Raw genomic sequence first — 21,861 nt, 5'->3', positions numbered from 1 at the left:
AAAACAAAATTGTTTGTTTTTATATAATTCCGAGCTTTTTTTTATATTTTCTCACCTATTAAACCTTCTTTGGACTTCCACGAATAATTCAAGACCAAAATAAGCCAAATCGATCCAGCCGTTCTCGAGTTTTAGTGAGACTAACGAACAGCAATTCATTTTAATATACTTATAAGTATATATAAGTAGATATTTTCTTTCTAGCTTGACCGTTTTCGAAGCCAGTACTTGAGTATAATGACATTTTTGTATTCGGGTCAAACATTTATGAATGAAAAATAGAAAAACTACTAAAGTACACAATTATTAGGTAAAATAGGTACGTAGGCCTTTCTGTTAAATAATCTGGTTCCCTGACATGACAGCTTACTAGGGTTGAACAAATTTTTTACAGTGTATTTTGTAACCACTGAAGTAATGTTTGTAACACGTTGTATACGTATGTAAATATTGGCAGATATAGCTATTGTTTGTATTTCAAAGGGCATAGTTATGCAGTCGAAGTCGTTGGGGCCTAACGGATAAGACGTCCGGTGCATTCGTGTTGAAGCGATGCACCGGTGTTCGAATCCCGCAGGCGGGTACCAATTTTTCTAATGAAATACGTACTCAACAAATGTTCACGATTGACTTCCACGGTGAAGGAATAACATCGTGTAATAAAAATCAAACCCGCAAAATTATAATTTGCGTAATCACTGGTGGTAGGACCTCTTGTGAGTCCGCACGGGTAGGTACCACCACCCCGCCTATTTCCGCCGTGAAGCAGTAATGCGTTTCGGTTCGAAGGGTGCGGTAGCCGTTGTAACTATACCTGAGATCTTAGAACTTATATCTCGAAGTGGGTGGCGCATTTACGTTGTAGATGTCTATGGGCTCCAGTAACCACTTAACACCAGGTGGGCTGTGAGCTCGTCCATCCATCTAAGCAATAAAAAAAAAATAAAAAAAAGTCTTCAATAACTCACAACGTTTATCATTCAATCAAAAATGTATGCCACTTATCAACAACGCGGAACCGCAAGAAATTTTGGTACATTTATCAATCTAAAATCGAATAAGCCTTTTGTCGAAAACACAGAAAACACCGTACCACCAACTTTTACTTGCGAATCCACGTTTTAAAATAACAATTACCTCAACGAGAAGTTAAATTAAAATCGCATATTAAAAACGCGGAGATTTTAATGAAACAATTAACATATTCATGTAGCTCGTTGGATTTTAAAATGTTTTTATCGTTCGTGCTTCGGTTGTAAAACCCAATTTGCAAATTAATTCGGTGTCGGACAACTCGTCGGGATTCGTTTTTAATAAAAGCGATGTAAATAGATGAAACCTCTGGTCACATTACCGTACCGAATAAATAATTTTCACATAAAATATTTTGGTCTAAAATTAATATTTATCTGAATAATATTTTTCTTACCGACAGAATAACAAAAAAAATATGAACTTGGCTATTCAAAGAAAAAATCAAAATTATCGATAAAGTTGAATATTGAAAACACGAATAAAACAAAATTTTCCGAAAATAAATCGTAGCTAGATCGATTTATCGCCCCCGAAATCCCCTATATACTAACTTTTATGAAAATCGTTAGAGAAAATCGTTATATACAAAAATTGCTCGTTTAAAGATATAAGATTTTAGGGAGTTTAATATAATACTCCTGTGGATTTACATGTAGGTATAGTTAATGAAACGCAGTTAACGAGTCCAAGCTAATCGTCTAGTAGATGTCTCATGTACAACCAGACCTCAAACGTAAATTATTATTTTTCGGGGATATGGTATCTCCAAACAAGAATCGAACATTCCATCAGCAAGGAATAATACTCATTCCAGTCTCTCATTGAACTCCCACGTTGAAAATACAAGAATATTTACGATACGAATAAGAATTCAATCAATCTTCCGAATTTTATTATACACATTGTTGCAGAAAAACTACACAAATATATAGAAAGGAAACCCGGCGAGGCATTATCAGCTCATAAGGTACATCTAAAATTCAAAATGTATCGCTTGGATAATATTAATATTGAATTATTATAAACATCGAGAGGCATGTGCGGTCGTTCCGTCTAGAAGAAATCGACTATTTTTCACGTCGAAGGTTACAGTTTGCTTTTGGATTTTTTATTTTATTAAATCAGACTACTTGTTTTCAGTTACTACCGGGCATTGAAATCATAACGTGAATGTGGTCGCCCCTCTTGTGTCATAAGTCGATTTATTTTATTTTATTATAAAACTAGCGACCCGCCCTCGCTTCGCTTCAGAAACATTAAGTTTTATTATTAATAGCTGAGTCTCGCGATGTTACCCGCCGTTATTGTCGTACCGTGAGTGACGCCGCGGAACGAAGCTGGCCTAAAAAAAGTACTCCTTACATCCTAAGTTACTCCTTATTTCATTAGCTACCTATCAGTGAAAGTCTCGTCAAAATCGGTCCAGCCGTTCCAGAGATTAGCCGGAACAAACAGACAGACAGACAAAAATTGTAAAAAAAAATATTTTGGTGTATGTACCGTATATATATTCATATGCATGTAGTAAAAAGAGGCTATTTCAATATTACAAAGTTTTTTTTTTTTTTTTTCCTACCTAAGCTGAGAGCCTTGAGAGGCTATGTCAGCGTAACCCTAACTTTTGTAGGTGAGCTCACGGGGCTCAAACCTGATGACGTTGCTAACACGAACCCTAGCAAGAGCCGTGCTTCGCAGAATCTACCACCGGATCGGAAACGCGACCCACTGAGAAGATCCGGCGAGAAACTCAGTGGGCTGTGTCTGGGAGTTAATTTACTCGTCGAGCCCTTCGTCGCAAGCGACGGGTTCGACGAGAACGGTGACCGGTGCTTGAAGTACCTAGAAGCACCGTTAGTGGATCGGGAGGATCCGAGATGACGTGTTTTGGGCGACGTCGACTGCTTTCCATTCTGTCCGCAGGATCGGGAATGTAGTTACCGGCGGCCACGATGAGAGGGTTCTCGTGTCGTGCCGCTTTATCGAAGTGGCGCATTGACGCCGACTGCATATACTTACTGGTGGACTCTAAGTCCAGGTCGTCATGGAGGTCGACGTTCCTGACGAACCACGGGGCTCCGACGGCTATCCTGCAAAAACGGGATTGAATGACTTGGAATGATTTTAAGTGTATGCGGGCCGCGTGAGCGAACACTACACTTGCATAGGTCATGACGGGGCGTATGCAAGTTTTGTAGAGTGTCACCTTATTTCTAAGGGACATTTTACTTCGCCTACATATCATCGGGTAGAGACGTCCTAGAATGAAGGCGGCACGGTCGCGTACCGTCTTGATGTGGGGGCGGAATGTCATCCTACTGTCGAGGGTGACGCCTAAATATTTGACCTTCGGGGCCCACGGTATGGGCTGGTCGAACATCGTGATTGGGCAAACGGCGGGGGCGGGGGTATTGATGCGCCTAGTCGGGAGGGGGATGCTCAGCATGGTGTTCGGAGGGCGACCCCTTTTGAAGAGCACCGCTGTGCTTTTCGTGGGGTTAATGTCGATGTGCCACTTCCGGAACCACTGTCCCATGGTGGTAGCTGCGGTCTGAAGTCGTCGATGAAGCAACGCCTTCTTCCTACACGAGTAGTAGATGGCGGTGTCATCGGCGAAGAGCGCCAGATGGGTCTCCGGAGACCGGGGTATATCGTTGATATACAAACTGAATAGTAACGGGGAGAGGGCGGAGCCTTGCGGGACTCCGGCTGTGACGTGACGGGGCCGGGAACGCGTTCCCTCGACTCGATATCGGAACGAACGGTTCGACAAGTAGTCTCGTATGATGAGCACGAGTCTGTCTGGCACTCCCATGTTATACAGTTTGTATATCAAACCGTTGTGCCAGACTTTGTCGAACGCCTTCGCTATATCGAAGAAGAGGGCTCCTGTCGGAATGGGTTTCCGCCTGTTCAGCCCTAGTAAGATGTGCTCCGTGAGGCGGTGCACTTGATGGACGCACGAGTGTCTGGCGCGGAATCCAAACTGCTCGTCTATAAGAATTTTATTCGCGGATACGAAGTCCCAGAGGCGTTTACGAAGGAGCCGTTCGTATAGTTTGCCTATCGCCGGGAGGAGACTGATGGGGCGGTAACTCGCGGTTTCGTTTTTCGGTTTGCCCGGCTTGTGTATGCCGATAACGTCCGCTTCTTTCCACGCCGCGGGAAAGATGCAGTTCGTCATAGCAGCATTTAATATGGTGGCCAACATCGTTATCAGTTGGGCTGGTAACAGTTTAAGCGCGCGGTTGCGGATGCCGTCGGAGCCGGGAGCTTTCCGTGGTTGTAGGCTATCGATCGCCTCCTTAACCTCGGAAGTGGTAATGGGGGTAACGCGTCCGAGGGCGGCAGGGAAGCTCTGCGCTCGACCTCCCTGTCGACTAGCTCGGTGTGTTCGGGGTCCGCGTGTTGAGTGCTGGTGGTGCACTGCTCTTGCAGTGCATCGGCCAGCAACTCTGCCTTGTCATCGTCATCGTAAGCCGGTGATTGGCCTGAGGGGCGTACGAGAGGCGGCATAGTGACGATAGTTTCGGACTTGAGGGTCCTAGCTAGTCGCCAGTATGCTTGGTGAGTGGGCGCGAGTTCTTTTAAATAACTATCCCAGTTTTCGTTTCGGGCGTCGCTCAAGCGGGATTTGACCTCCCGCTGTAAGCGACGCATCCGAGTCCGGTTTGAATCCGTGGGATATCGATCGTAGGCCCGGATTGCCGCGTTCCTAACTCTTACGAGGTCCCTAAGGTCGGGGGAAAGTCTGATGCGGTGGAAGCAGTCCTCCACATCGACTTGCTTTGAAGATCTTGTGATCGCTGTCGAGACGTGATCAGTGAAGATGTTTATGGATTCGACGGTCGCGACGCGAGGGCTTTAGGAAGGTCTCCTGCACCAGAAGGATGTCGATGAGATTGTCACGTAGAAACTCATAAACCTGGTCGCGCTGACGCGCGAGTCCGTTAGCATTGTAGAATGCTAACTTCAAGGAATGGGGTTTTAATCTCGCGTTGCACGCCATCGATTACCGGTGATTAAACCAGCGTGCGCTGGACGGACTCGATGACGTCCATATGTTCGAACGTCGCGAATAGGCGGTCGTCGGCCGTGACCGCCCTGCGCATGGCGTCAGCGAATGAACGCATGCGGTCTATGTTTATAGCGGCGATGTAATCTCGTATGATCGAGAAGTCGTTTGAGTGCGCGGGGGCGGGGCGAGGCGCGGGACCGGGCGCGGGCGCGGGGGCGGGGCGCGGCGCGAGTAGAGGTTGCGGCGCGTACCGCGGTTGGGGTGCCGGTGTCGTTCCTGCCTTCGTGAACGGCAACGGTTTCGCCCGCGCGGAGACGGTGGGAACCGGAGCCGGTACGAAAGCCGGTTTCGGCGCGCGGGGCGCCGAAGTCTTTGGGCCAGCGGTTTTAGGGGGCGCGTTTGCCGGGCGCTTCCGTGGAGCCTTGGGGCATCCACGGTAGTTGGCCGTGTGTCCCTGCTTGCGGCAGAGTACACAGCTCGGCGGCTCCGTCGCTGTCTCCTTTACGAGCGAGCAATCGGTGGTCGCGTGATCGTCTAAACACTTCACGCAACGCGGTCGCGCGTTGCAGTTACGCGCGGAGTGGCCATAGAGCTGGCAACGGTGGCACTGCCCGGGAGTGCCGCGTTTGTAGGGGGCCTCTACGGTGACCCCCGATAGGCCGCACACGGTGCGGAGACATGAGGCAATTTTCTTGCCCTCCGGTGTGGGTTCGAGTGCTACGACCACCATGTCGTACACGAATTTGTCGCGCCCGCTGTGCATCCGGTGCACACTTATGACGGGGTAGGACTGACCTACCAGGTCATTTTTAATTTGCTCGACGTCGAGCTCTTTTGGGACTCCGCGTACTACGACGCGGAGTTCGCGCTCCTCCTGGAGCGCATAGGTGTGATAACCTATGCGTTCCTTGCGGAGGTATGCTGTCAAAGACCTATGGTCGTCGGATGTCTCTACTTTGATTTGTATTCCATGCGGGATATTCCTCGCATGGACTACATTTATCTTGTTGGCCTTAAGGGCCAGGGATACGCGATCCCAAGAAGACTTTTCCCGCAGGATGACCGGCGGCGGCGCGGGAACTTTTCGGACGGGCGCGGGCCCGGGGCGCGGCGACGGGGTTGCGCGGCGAGGGGAGTCGGGTGAGACCACGACTTTAGGCCGCGACGCGTTCGCGGCCTTGGGTTGTTTCGGCGCCGCGGACGGTTCCACGGCGCGGGCGCGTTTCTTCCCGCGCGTGACGGTTTTGAACCCATCGGAGGTTCCGGGTTCGGGGCTGGCGGCCGACTCGAACTCCATCTCCGACTCGGAGTCGGAGCCGGAGCTCGATGCCGCGCAAGACGCGATCGACGCGGGCGCGGGGTTGGGGGGCGACATCGGCGAGTCCCGGAGTGCCGGCGCGGGAGGCGATAGCGGCGAGTCGCGGATGATAATCTCGGCGGCGGCGGACGAGCCAGCCACGAGACGGAGTTCGATTCTAACGTGGCCTTGTAGGCCTCAAAGCGGGACATAATGTCCGGGCATATTATTGGTTTTTTGCCCGGGGGGGGGCGTCCCCGGGACTTAAGGCACACTCGCCGAAAGGCGAGTCCCCTGAGTAGGAGTTCACCCCCTGCGCTTTACCAGCAACAAGGGGGGGGAGTGCCTTTGCCGTGAAAACGGCAGTCGGGTGGGGATTGGGGTGGAAGTTGGGAAGGTGGGGCCCCACTGGGTTGTGAGTGCCACAACAAGCGGTGATCTCAGTGGGGGTTCAGTCTTTAAAAAGACGGTTTTGCTCGCCGAATAATATAAATAAATTTAATAATATGGTAATGAATGAAAGTGAATGTGAAATTGGCGTTTTCGAATGCAGAACAAACGAATTCGAAATGTTTTTTCGACCCAAGGTCGCTACGCCAGCGCCCGTGCGTCAGGAATACACAACAAAGTCGCGATCGACGCGACAGCGACAATGTCGTGTAAACCAAAACACAAGATCGCGACGGCAGCGACAATATTTCGAGAAAACACGTCCGGACTCGACAGCGTTGCAAACGGAATTAATTACAAAGAGACACTCCAATTTTATTTATATGTAATAGATTTTGGCCATTTTTTAAAACTGGACTGGAGTATGAATGCTTTGCGGCAGAAGTAGGCAGGATGGCAGCACCTGACCCGGTGGGCTCACATGCCACCCATCCACCAATAGTTACGAAAACTCCTTAACTTTTTTTTACCTACACTATGTCATTCTTCTCTCTTGGAACTTGTTGACGAGCACGTACATATTCCTTTAGGAAAAGCGGTGTAAGCAGAGTTTACTCCATGACGTATCTTATTATCTAGGCGAAGACGACTTCAAAACCGACTTAAAAACGTTCAAATGTTAAACAATTAACTCTTTAAAAAAAGGTCCTTAATAGGTAATTGTTTAAAAAAAAGTAAAGCTACTCTGGAAATGTTTTAGTCTTATTAACAAAAAATTTACTAGCTCTCTTCAGTTTAAAATTGTTTGTATTAATTGTTTGTCCCTAAATGTACCATTTACGCACTATATTAACTTTAATTCTGACACATCGGATTATCGACTTAGGTCAGCGTGTCTTGTGACATGTAAGCCTCCTCCAGCCGCTTCTACTCTGCCTGTTGGCTTTTCATGAATGGAATTGATAGATGTCTTATCATAAATAGCTAATTACTTTGATAAATGAAACAAATATTAATATGAACTGAGAAATGTAAGAGCATTATTAATCCTTTTGTATCACCAATGTGGGTGATGACTTTTGTTTCCAGAGAGAGAGTTTCCAAAGAAGAGAAGAATGACAAATTTCAAATTGTTCAGATGTTTTCTTTGGAACGTTCACATACATTTTATGGAGAACTTGAGAAATATTTCATGAGATGTCTCTGAATATCTTCAGTTTCACACATAGCTTGTGGAATATGTTCCAAGATGGAAACTTCTTGTTATTCAGGAACGAATCTAGTACCGCCGATTTTAAAATAAAAACATTGTTTATACCAAACAAAACAGACTAATAGCTTTAGAAGTTAACTAGCCGTACTCGCCCGCTTCGCTATTAACATTATTCTTTATTGTCATTATTATTAGGGAGTCCAATATACAGGGTGGCCCATAAGTCCTTTGATATGAAAAAAAAAAATATTAAAATAAAACTAATTACATTATGAATTAAATTTTTATTTACATAAAAAGCTTAAAAAACGGGAATTATTTTTTGAAAATAACATTTCCTAAATGTAATCCGTTGCGATCACGGCACTCTTGCAAACGACGTCTAAAATTGTCGATGACTGCGCGGCACGTCACTGCTGAAATGCTTGTCATTTCTCTGCGGATGTTTTCTTTTAGGGCCTCAATTGACCGCGGGTTTGTGTCGTATACTTTAGCCTTAAGGTAGCCCCACAAAAAAAAATCCATCGGGGTCAGATCTGGACTACGTGGAGGCCAGGAAATGTCTCCTCTCTTAGAGATAACTTTGCCAGGAAAAAGTTGACGGATAACGGGCATAGCAGTGTTAGAGGTGTGAGAAGTGGCCCCATCCTGTTGAAACCACGTCCTGGCATTAAAGCCTGAAAAGTTTTGCAATTCTGGTATGAAAAACTCTTCGATCATAGCCACATATCGCTCCGACGTAACAGTAACTGCGCGCCCTCTGCCATCCTCAAAGAAGTAAGGCCCTAGGATACCATGGGCTGACATAGCGGCCCAAACAGTCACTTTCGGACTATGTAAGGGCTTCTGATGCTTAAGTTTTGGATTGATGGGGCTCCAATAGCGGCAATTTTGTTTACTAACATGCCCGTTAAGATGGAAATGAGCCTCGTCAGAGAACATTATGTTATTGAAGGAAGTAAACCGATTCAACATTTCATTCGCATAATTTTGTCTTTGAATACCGTCAGTTTCCTTTAATTCTTGAACCAACTGAATTTTGTAAGGGTGCATATGTAAATCTTTCTTCAAAATCCGTTGTAACGATGTCCTGGATACGTTTAATGCTCTGGCGCGCTTACGAGTTGACTGTGTCGGATTTTGGCGAATAGACTGTGTCACTGTGTCTATGTTTTGTTCCGTACGTGACGTCCTTGGGCGACCCAACCGCGGTTTATCTAACGTCGAACCGGTCTCCTCGAACTTAGCAACCCAGTTCTTAATCGTTTGAAGAGTTGGAGTGTCGTCAAAGTTGTGTAAACCTTTGTGTTCTCGAAATTTACGCCGCGCAACGGTTGCCGAATTGTCGTTTTTATAAAACTCGCGCACACAAAACGCACGGTCCGCTCCGGTAAAACGCTCCATCGCGACTAAATTCCCAGAAACCGAAGTTACTCCCCCCGCTTCCCCTGCACCGCTCACGCGCGCCCTGTTCGTTTTATTCAAATTTTACTTTTCAAAGGACTTATGGGCCACCCTGTACTTCACTCATATAAATATTAGCCTATCCATTAAGTACATGTATTTTCTACACGGTTACTATAATAAGTTTCAAGCCTATCGGATGCATGGTTCAGTAGTTATAACGGAACATCCGTAAAAACCACTGTAGATATTATATATATTAGTATAGATATAGATTACAAGCATTGAGATTTTTTTTGAAATATATTTGGGGAAAAAGGGTCTTAATAAGGTTATGTAATTGTATAGACTCAGTTTGGTACTCTAAGAAGGAGAAAGCCTTATGCTGTATGGGTTGTACAATAGCCAGTAAGATAATATTATAGTAGTATCTTACTGGCTATAGCTAGGTAAGCACATTCTCTGCCTTAAGATGAGTCAGAATAACGGTCGAAAAAAGTAGTTGTGACATGGATTTATGAGTTATGCTGGATTTGGACTTGTTCAATGTTTTTAAGCAGTTTAGAATAGCCCAATACATGCAACTAGTGGAATCACATAGATTCCCAATAAATGTTCGTTCTAATTGGAACGATCCCGCTATCTGTGTAACAAATGTACTGATGGACATTTTCATGAAGGAGTCTTTTTCCCGCGTGCCTGTAATTTAATACTAAGGTGATGAACAACTTTAAGCGTCCTTTTATTGCATTTTTCCCATGTAAGCTAATGATCATACGGCCCACCTGATGGTGAGTGGTTATCGTCGGTCAAGGACGTCAGCAATGCCAGGGGCAGAGCTAAGTCGCTGCGTTTGAAGAAGGACATAGCATAGCGCTGGGGAAGCATTATGGAGGGGAGCTCATTCCATAGCCGGATAGTAGTTTTTTTTTATTGCTTATATGGGTGGTCGAGCTCACAGTCCACCTGGTGCTAAGTGGTTACTGAAGCCCATACACATCTACAGCGTAAATGCGTCACCCACCTTGAGATATAAGTTTTAAGGTCTCAGTATAGTTACAACGGCTGCTCGACCCTTCAAACCGAAATGAATTACTGCTTCATGGCAGAAATAGACAGGGCGGTGGTACCTACCCGCGCGCACTCACAAGAGGTCCTACCACCAGTAAAAAAGTAAAGTCGCCAAAAATATATCTGTAAACGTACTGTGGATGAACACAGTGACTCCAGGTAGTATGGATGAGCTCTATTCCGGTGGCGGGCGTTGCGTGGTAAAAACGTTAATTCAAAATATCAATTCTGTCTCTAGGATTTTTTTTACTTACATCCTTACGTCCTTGATCGATATCCGTTAGAAAAAATACAAAATATTAATAATAATAATTAGGAAAGGCGAGTGGGCTCGACCGCGCTTCGTTTTGACGATCAGAAAGAAAAATTCGTCAAGTACGGCCCTGTGTCTAAACATTTCAGCTCTCCCCGCGAGGTTTACGGGCGGTCGAGACAATATTGCCTTCACTACTACGGTGAGACACAAAAACTTTACTACCGACTTTTATAAGATAGCTCTTTATGAGTGATACAATGTCAATTCGAACTAAAAAAATATTTGCAATATTTAATTTAAGGTTTATTATGTTTTGTTTTTCAAACCTGTCGATGGGTAAACGATCTTACGGTTTACGTGGTTGGTAGCTACACAACCAAATGCTCTAAGTGTAGTGTAGTGCAAAAATCTACGCCTATTAAGCAGAGTGAGATGGTGGGACATCGTGAGACGCATTTTTACCGGTGGCAGGACCTCTTGTGAGTCCGCGTGGGTGGGTACCACCACCCTGCCTATTTTTGCCGTGAAGCAGTAATGCGTTTTGGTTTGTAGGGTGGGGCAACCGTTGTAACCATACTGAGACCTTACAACGTATATTTCAAGGTGGGTGGTGCATTTACGTTGTAGATGTCTATGGGCTCCAGTAACCACTTGGCACCAGGTGGGCTGTGAGCTCGTCCACCCATCTAAGCAATAAAAAAAACATGTCTGTCACTTCCAATATTACATGAAGATCACGACCACTTAGTCAAGAGTGACGCGATTAAGAATAATAATTGTAAATAGACATGATTTAACAAAAACCGAATTCGAATAGAAAAAAAAATCCAAAACAAATTAATATACACTAAAAACAATAAAAATCGAAATCAGTTGGCCTGATATTGAATTATTGAGTTATTCATCTATTTGTTGCGCACGTACTTAATGCAAATTTAAGACTTATATGGTTTCTTCAGGATACCATTATCCGAACTGGACTAAATTGAAATGGTACCTACCTCACGGGAAGCGTCAGCTTCCTAATTAAAAAAAGAATCATCAAAATCGATTCACCCAGTCAAAAGTTATGAGGTAATATACATTAAAAAAACATACACTCGAATTGAGAGCCTCCTTCATTTTTGAAGTCGGTTAAAAATTAAGATGAATTGAACATAAAATTGAACCAGCCACATTTATAAAAATTCTTATGATTACTTGTGATGAGACGGATCGTGACCTGGCATCTGTACTTACCACCTGCTTATATCTGGAGTGTACTAAATATTCATTAGGGTTTTAAGGAGAGTCGTTACACAAAACAATACTCGCAAACGTGGAACTCTACAAATACAGATAAAGAGCTGTAAATGTATTGAAAGCATGAATAAAGTACAAAATAAACTTATAAATTGTATACGAATTAAATGTAAGTATTAATAAAATAAAATAAAACATTTTCAATGGAAAATGTTATAGTCATAATAACGATTCATTAAAATACAAGACGCTAGGCGCATTCTTTTTTTTTAAACACGCCGTAGGATCTGATGTGAATATATGAAAAGGCTTTGTGAATCCTGTATTTATTTTATGAAAAACATTTTTACACGTGTAAGCAGGTACCAATTTCACTGTTCTCTGTCCTGTACTGGGATTTTCCGATCTGCCAAGCGCAAAAGCCCTCAAATAGCGGATCTAAAATAGAAAATGTTCAATATCTGACCTCTCCATGCCATTCACACTGCAGAGGGCGAGCTCAACCCTTACTATAGGTTCGTGGAATTCTAGTACCGTTCTTCTTCAATTTAATGATGCAATATTATGAATAAAAATATCCCTCGTCAGTATCTAGCAATTTCTTATGACCTACATTTACTGGTGGTAGGACCTCTTGTGGGTTCGTACGGTTAGGTTGGTACCACCACGCGGCCTATTTCAGCCGTGAAGCAATAATGCCTTTCGGTTTGAAGGGTGGGGTAGCCGTTGTAACTATAATATTGAGACCTTAGAACTTATATCTCAAGGTGGGTGGCCCATTTATGTTGTAGATGGCTATGGGCTCCAGTGACCACTTAACACCAGGTGTGGCCTGTGAGCTCGTCCATCCATCTAAGCAATAAAAAAATTCTAGTAATGCTTTTATAATATCTGATCTGATTTTCGATGTTTATTCTTTTTCCGTGACCCATAAAAGTTATCTACGATCTGAGACTTTCATTATCCTTAATTGATAAGGATGACTGCATTGGTGGTTGTCGTGTTGTAATCAGTGTCGCTGTGGCTGGAGCTCTGACATTTTTAACTATTATGAGGAATATTTATTATTGCTTTGGTTGGATGAACTAGCTTACAATACGCTGTATGTTGCACAAACGAAATGTCGGAACTATCTTTGGACACTAAGTCTTAGTTTTCTTTTTTTCTTACTTAATTAACAGTAGCCTCGAGGGGTTATTCTGGTTTCACGGAACTGGTAGCTCAGCTCACGGTACTCAGGCTGAGAGACTGATAATAATTGCCCTAGCACGAGCACTGCTTTGCTTACCACCGATTCGAAATCGCGACTCACTGACAAGAACCAATAAGCATATGCTATAACAGTATGACCACCGTAGAAATAGGTTGGCAGTATCTACTCGTGTGGACTTACAATTATCCCCTACCACCAGTGTGTGGCAATTAAAAAATAAAACAAAATTTTATCATAATTAAATCTATTATAATTTTCTATAATAAATTGAATTGCAAACGTGATCACGTAGTAAGGGCAACACTGGAAGTTCCGAGATCAATTGATAGACCGAACTAAGAATATCTTTCCAACTTGAATTACAGAGAGTATGCTTGAGAGTGACTTAGACAAAGATTTAATAGATATATATTTGAATACAAATTAATAGAAGCCTGAAAGTTTTCAAAACGAACCATTCTAATTCGTTTTGAGATTTCCAGGAGTTTTAAAACAGTGACGACGATAAGACGTAAATACTCGTATACTCGTAAATACATACCCGTTATTACATTTCAAGTGTTTTCATCATTACTTTTTTTTAATTGCCTTGATACTCTCTGTGGTTAAAAGTTATGTAGTAAATAATAATATCAATACAAAAGTATGTAACCATGTCTGTTATATTTCCACTCTCGGACCTCTGAAATGATTTTGATGAAATTTGGTATAAATCGTAATAGTTTCAACCCTGGAAAATAATATGGGTTACTGTTCACAGCGCCGGGCACGAATCTGCTGACACTATATAAAGTGTGAATCACAAGAGTAAAACTGCAGATCGAAACCTAGTTAATTATATTTTTAATGTTGTAATAGTGATTATTATTTTTGGAAAGTATGATTACTGTTAGACCGGAGGCCTTTTCAGTTTCACCAGGACAGGTGGACGAGCACGGGTTCAGCCAGGACGGTGGGGTTTGCTAATAGCTGCCCGAGTGTCTCTGGAAGAGACCTAATAAAGGATCATTTTACCTATCATTTAGCAATAAAAACGGATACCCTTCTATCGGTTATGACTTAATGACGTCACATTGAAACCATACGATGTTACGAAGATAACTCGATGGTGATTTAATGACATAATAAAGTTTATGGGTGTTTTATATTTAACTTAGTTTATCGCCAATTAATTCAATGGGAGATGTAATCTTCAAAAATGTTTTTTTTTCTTTTTTGACCGTTTCAGTGTCTCTAAAGGTCCACTTGATGTTAAAAGTCACTTTAATGATGAGGTCGAAATTCCAAAGTATTTTGCGACGTACGTTTCTTTAATTATTTCAAACACATATCTCCTTTCTATATTCAGATCTCTCTCTCCCTCTATCTCGCTCTCATTATTCTTAACCACAAAGTTTAAGGTAACAAAATTTCAATAACTAAAACAGATTTCGGATTTAATAAAACGGAAATCTTATTTCAGAGTACAAATCCGATAAATCCTAAAGAGTTGATCAACATTCGTAACACGTTTCACTGGGCACCATCGCGTTTTCTGAATTACCGAACACGAAAACTTATCCGGCTGCAATCAGATCTTTTGTTGGTGTCGTTACGAAGGTCTTGTTAAAATTAAAACGATCATTTTTATTCGAGCAATCAATTCATAAGCGAACTTTAATGAAGCCTCTCGTAAACTTAAAGAAGTTAGTATTTTGTGAGACGATCCAATTTTAAGCCAAATATATAGTAACTTAAACAAATATGACTCCGCGCTTCTGTGTGTTGAAATTATTTTTATTTTGAACCACAAGCTGCTTACGAAGTATGAAATTAACGAAACAATAAGTATCTGAAAAAAATCCACATTCAGCGATATGAAGTTAGGATTTTGGACTGTGTTATGGGGGCCATACAGGTACGAGACGAAAACAAGTATCGGCCTCCGATTGTATATTTCTGTAGTATGATATTGTCACGCACTGGGGTTCGGGATAAATAAAATTTCGACCGAAGTACAAATAAAAACTCTATTTAATGCTTACAGAGCACTTTAAAATTCGTAATTCGCTTCTTCCGCTTCGCTTCAGGTAATCCGTTCGCTGTTTCGCTTTCATTAGATCCGATTACTAACAGTAACTGCCTTCGTGTCATCTCTGCAACGCTTTTATAGTCGATACGACATCTCTATAATTATCGGGAACATTCCTGAATCGTCGAGTAGTTTTGATATGTGTTTCCGCTATCTGATAATAGATGGCGTTGCACTTCTCGTGCGTTCTCGATTTTACTAGTTCTTTTGATATTCGTTTCTGCTATTTGGCGACAGATGGTGTTACTCCTACCGGCGTAACAATATTAATATTTTAAATGTGTAAGTTTGTATGTTGGCCCGGACAGTGCCGGGTAAATCTTATCTCAATAAATACATGGGTATAATACATGGTTACTTTACCCACTGACGAATTAGGGAATTGTCTTGTATGCTAGGATCAGAGAATAACACAAGCTACTCTTTATTCCAGCTGTAACAATTATGAACATCCGACTAATTAATTCAGTGGCGACACCAATTGATTTTCTCAAATCAGACACGCAGTGACCTCCGTCAAAACTGTATTAGCTACAATGTAAACGATAAAGTTAGGGGCCTGAACTCAATCCTTACGATTAGCATATCGAGGGCCGATCAAAGCGAACCCAAGTTTACAATACACCCGAATAGAAAACAATTAGGAGATCAATCAAGATTCTTGAAGCTCAACTGACAGTATAAGATCAACGATTGTTTAATGCCCGCTCTATGAATACGATGACAATCGTTTTTAATTCCATAAAATCAACGAGCATTCTTGATGTCTTTATAAAAAAAAGAATTCAATACTAAATAACATGGTATAATAAAAAGCATAAAAATTGATTTCAGTAGTTTTTCGAATTCCTCGAGTGCTTTTGAAGTACGTAAGCCGTGTAAAGCGGCCGGTATGGGAAGGTTCACTTTAGGCCGACCACAAAAGCCTTAAATTGCGTGTACGTGCCCGGAAAACTAGATTTTATCGTAGCAATCGCGTATGACTCTGATGTAAAATATATGGGATACGAATTAGACGCTGTAAATTCCACATGTCCTGTTGAAACTGGAAAGGCCACTAGTGATCGATTCCTTTAAAAAAAAGAAGATGCAAATTATTTCGAAGCGAAAATACTATCATAGTCGATCGATACTGTAGTTTCAGAGTTAAATTATTGGCATTTACACATTTCTTTTTAGATCAGTAAGGAGGCATTGTAATTCAATCGAAAAGGTCACGTAGCCGTTGGAATATATCTCGTTTCGGAATTCAGCACGACCCGCATAATGCTTCGTAAAATGAATTTTAATACCCAGCCACCGGCAATAGACGGCTCGTCTCGAGCAATGATAATTATGAATTCTGTATTGCGAATTTTACAATTGTTATCGACACTTCGAATTATTTATGAATTGATAAATAGAAATAGTTTATGTAATCGCCTTTTTTTTGAGGAGTTTTTAACGTTATTTGCATGTTGGAACTTTTTTTAAAGCTTAAAGCTGAAGCGTTCTCTTTCGCTCATTTATAATCTGTTGTTAATATTTAAAAAAAAACTATATAAAAAAACATAGCATTTTTAGAAGGTTTTAAATCTAGTTTGAAGAGACAAGTTATGAAATTTCTGTCAGTTTCTGCTACCTGAAGGCTTCCTGGGCGGTGTAAGCTGAGGGAAAATTTTAATGAAAATTCCCGACGGGCATAACGCATTTATAGTGAGCGCTTCGTTCTTCCCGATATTTCTAGACAATGGAATGTGGAAATGGTAACAGTGCATGGAGTGGAACTCTGTTAGGTTTTAAAGACGTAGCAATAATACCTTCATTCTAAATAGAAAGCACTTTAGAAAAATAAAATAAAATATATTTTTTATTGCATAAATGGATGAACGAGCTTATAGCCCACCTGATATTATTAAGTGGTTACTGAAACCCACAGACATCTATAAGGTACATGGCGACATCCACCTTGAGGTATGAGTTCTAAGGTCTCAGTATAGTTACAAAGGCATTTAGCTATATAATATAACTAGTGACCCGCCCTCGCTTCGCTTCGGAAACATTAAAACACACATGAAACCAAAAAAATAAAATAAAAAATAAATAAAAAAAAGTAGCCTATGTTCATCAGGGACAATGTCGGCTTCTAATGGAAAAAGAATTTTTCAAATCGGTCCAGTAGTTTCGGAGCCTATTCGAAACAAACAAACAAACAAATCTTTCCTCTTTATAATTCCTCTTTATAATATTATTATGGGTTATGGATATATTTTTTTTCTCAGCTAATGCTGGTAAGTGTGAACCTAGCACGGGCTTACGCCAAGTGAGTTGGTTCATTGTGTAGTGTTGTAGGGGTTTGAGTAGTGGATGTAAGGAATCGTCGCACTATGGAACAGGTGTCGATTATTACAGATTTTTGTAAAGCGATGTATGAATATTTATTAAGATCAAGCTCTGAGAGCGATGTGTGTAATGATTTTGGAATGAGTCCGGTTGATGAAATTATTATGGGTATAATTTTAACGGTGTGTTGATGCCACATTTTTCGTATTTCATCTGCTAGTGGTATATATTTTTGTATTTTCTCAGTGTATTTTTTCCTTATATTTTCAGAATTAGGTATTGCAATATCTATTAAGTATGTAATTTTTCTATCTTTTAGTGTTAGTGTAATATCCGGTCTATTATTTGTCGTGGTTTTGTCGGTAATGATGTCTCGGTCCCAGTACAGTTTTACTGACTCATTGTTGAGTACACTTGTAGGTTTATATTTGTAGTATGGTTCTGTTTCATCTAATAGGTTATATTTAAGTGCTAACTGTGAGTGGATTTGTTTTGCAACGTTATTATGTCTTTCTGTGTACTGTTTATTGGCTAAAAATGGACAACCCCCTGTTATATGTTCTATTGTTTCTTGATTTGAGTTGCATAGGCGGCATCTATCTGAGACTACTGATGGATCTTTAATAATATACTTCTGATAGTTTTTAGTTTTAATGACTTGATCTTGGATGGCCAACATAAATCCTTCAGTTTCTTTGTATATATTGCCTTTGAATAACCACGTGTTTGATGCCTCTGAGTCTATATGTTCTTGTTGGAGTTGGTTAGGATGTTTTCCGTGTAGTGTTTTTGGTTTCCAGCTAATTATTTTTTGTTCATCTGTTATTGGCGGATCTATAGTATAACTATTATCATTTAGTTTCAAGGGTGTGCCAGATATGGATATTAATGTAAGAGCTTTATGTATAGGGCTATCATTAGATTTGTTGTACATGTATGTGCGAATGTTATGTACTTGTCTATTGTGTAAGTGTTTTACGTCTACGAGCCCCCTGCCACCTAATTTCCTTTTAAGATTGAATCTTTCTGTAGCTGAATGTATGTGGTGAATGTTGTGTTTATTGCATGTAGTTCGTGTCACTCTATTAACTTTGTCTAAATCTGTAGTTGTCCATTTAATAATGCCAAATGAGTATGTCAGAACGGGGACTGCGTATGTATTTATTGCTTTAACTGTGTTTCGACCCGATAGTTCTGTTTTTAGTATTATATTCAACCTTTCTGTGTATTTGTTGGTAAGTTCTTGTTTGATCTTACTGTGATCTAATCCTATACTCTGTGCGTACCCTAAATATTTGTATGTATCGTTTATATCCATTTTATCTATTATTGAGTTCTGTTGTGTGGAAAGTATGTATGGATCCGTTTCATGATGTTTGCCTTTAATTATACTATTTATTTTACACTTGTCCGTGCCGAAGTTCATTTTGATATCGCTACTAAAATTTTCAGTAGCTTCTAACAGTCTGTTCATTTGTTGCCTATTGCCAGAATATAGTTTGATGTCCTCCATATATAATAAATGTGTTAGTTTAGTCTTAGTGTCTTTATGTATCATGTATCCTTGTTCAGTGTTGTTTAAAATCTGAGATAGTGGGTTTATTGCCATGCAAAACCACAATGGACTCAAAGAATCTCCTTGATATATTCCCCGGGCTATTTTTATGGAGTTAGATTTGATGGTTCCTGCTTCTGTTTTTATGTTTAATACTGTTGACCATTTTTTCATAGTCTGTTGAAGAAATTTAATTAACATTGGGTGTATTTTATAAATTTTTAAGATTTGGACTAACCATGAATGCGGTACACTATCATATGCCTTTTGGTAATCAATGTATGCAAAATATAGATTTCTATGTGATTGTTTTACTTGAGTATGTATTTCTGTATCTATGACTAGTTGTTCTTTACAGCCCCTTGATCCTTTCCTGCAACCTTTTTGCTCTTCTGCTATTATTTTATTATGAGTGAGATGTGCATTTATTTTGTGTGAAATTATGGATGTGAGTAGTTTGTAGAGTGTAGGGAGGCATGTAATTGGTCGGTATTTAGCTGGATTATCTGTGTCTGTGTCTTTGGGTTTGAGGTAGGTGTTGCCATGTGTTAGAAACATAGGTAGTGTGTTTGGTTCCTGGATTATTTTATTGAAGGCTTTTGCAATATGTCTGTGTGTTGATGTAAAATATTTCAACCAATAATTATGTATTTTGTCTGGTCCCGGTGTCTTCCAATTGAGTGTCCTTTTTATTGCTAGTTCTATATGTATCCTATCAATTGTAACTTCTAACATCGGGTCTACATGTTGAGTTTTATTTAGTTCTGTTTTGATCCATTCTGCTTCGTTATTATGCTCTATTGGTTTTGACCATATATTTTCCCAGAATGTCTGTATTTCTGTAATATCGGGTAGATTTTTAACAACCGCTTCTCTATTAAAGTTCCTATAAAATACCTTCTGATTTGTGTTAAACATCATATTATCCCTATGACGTTGATTAGACTTTCTGTACCTACGTAATCTTTTTGACAATGCTTGAAGTCTTTGTGTTTTTTTATCCATGATTTCTATTGCTTCTTCTTTATTCTTATACAAAATTCCCATCTTAACTTGCTTTTTCGTGCTTAGATTACCTGCAATAAACTGATTTAATCTTCCTATTTCCTGTCTTAAAAATGCTATGTTATTTTCTATACGTATTTCCCATGCTGGTTTTGAGTTACTTGTTGTTCTAGGGGCTATTTCTGTATATGTCGTTTGCTTATTCTTATTGGTATGAATTGTTGTGGCAGTCATTGTTGCACTATATATAAGATCATGTACTTCTTCTATGGTTGGATTTGTGATATTTGTCAGTTTGTTATCTATCAGAATATTTAGTACTTATCGATTTATGTGATATTTTTAATTTTGACAAAGTTGGTCGAAGCGTGGGATCAATTCCTTTGTATTTTATGAAGTTCTCGTTAAAAATCTGTTCTATTTGTTGTATGCTCTCTGTAGTATCAGGTTGGTCTGTTTGGGTATCTGATGCTTGTTTATGTGCAGATGGTGTGTGTGATAGTGTGTATGAGGGTGTAAGCAAAAGGTCTGTTATTTGTGAGTCTGTCGATGGTGTGTGTACCATGTATTCTGTTGAGTTAAATGTATTTCGGTTATTTGTATCGTGTGAACCATGTTGAGTACTGTGTATTATGTTTTCCTGTTTTATGGGAGGTGAGTTAGTAGGATTTGTAGACACTGAAGTCAAACTATGGAGATTTTGTTCTACTTCGGTCTTAATTATTTCCCTTTCTGCGGCTGAGATTCTATTATTGCGGTGTATAACTCGCACCTGATCTGCTAAACGTTGTTCTGATATTATGTGAAGGTCTGGGTATATGTCAATGAATTTCGTGTAGAGTGCTAGGCGATATCCTGTAAGATTACTTTCGCAATTTGTAACCGTGTAATAGCAGCGAAGTAGTTGTTTACTTACTTCGTCCGTCCACTTCATTCGCTGCCTGTTTCTGCCAGCAAGGGTGGTTGCAGGTAGCATGTCCTGCAAAACACTTCTTGCTGATTCCTGTTGAGTGTCTGGTGTAAGTGTGATTTGTGTTTCGGCTGTAGTAGCTTGGTTGGTCGTGACCCGCCTGTTCAATCTACGACCACTGGCGGTCCGCATGCTGCCACGTCCAGCGCCAGCTCCAGACGTGCCCTGGCGACCTCCAGGTAGCGGCCCTATACGTATATTTATTTCTTGATTCTCCATTTTTTATGGGTTCCCAGAGCCATGTTAGCCGCGCCAGTAACATTATATCGCGTGTCCGCCCCCCACGTGAGTCTGGTGTTCGACTCGGACGTATGGTTGGATTATAGGGGGCATATTATTATTATTATTATAGTATAGAGTATAGATGCTACGGATAATTTATACAATTATCGTCTAAAAGTAATTCCTTGGAATTGTATATGGTCGAAATTAAATCCTGCTACCTAAAAAAGAAAGAGGACTATAATCGGAGCGTGAGCGTCTCAGAGTTAAAACAAGCCTCTGCTTCCAAATTAAACCTTCTCGCTGTGGTATTTTGAGGCTTATGACAACTGTTTCTACACTAAGCCTATTTCAGCATTAACCGTCGTGATAGCATTGTGTGACTAAACAATAAGCCTTCGTGCTTAAAGCGTCCGTGGTCTAATGAATAAGACGTCCGATATACCGAACTAGTATCGAGCGATGCGACCATGCCGAACTCCAATTACCGCAGACAGGTTTTTATAAGGCAGTGCGTACTTATCACGCTTTCAAGATAAGACGTGTTAAGCCCATATGGGTGGGAACCACAGTACTGAGA

The 21,861-nt window shown here is 41.0% G+C and overlaps 2 protein-coding genes across 4 annotated transcripts in view; both read left to right on the top strand.

Moving 5' to 3' along the window:
• The window catches only part of LOC101736773 (dual specificity calcium/calmodulin-dependent 3',5'-cyclic nucleotide phosphodiesterase 1), a 511,722-nt gene that overhangs the window by 38,962 nt on the left and 450,899 nt on the right, over positions 1–21,861 (top strand). The window lies entirely within an intron of this gene.
• LOC134198821 (uncharacterized) overlaps positions 1–21,861 on the top strand; it is a 301,226-nt gene that overhangs the window by 273,166 nt on the left and 6,199 nt on the right. The gene's annotated exons all lie outside the window — the stretch shown is intronic.

Source organism: Bombyx mori, chromosome 4 (genome assembly GCF_030269925.1).
Source record: "Bombyx mori chromosome 4, ASM3026992v2".
Lineage (NCBI taxonomy): Eukaryota > Metazoa > Arthropoda > Insecta > Lepidoptera > Bombycidae > Bombyx > Bombyx mori.
Note: the sequence above shows the minus strand (reverse complement) of the source record. Positions and strands in the feature narration are given on the sequence as shown.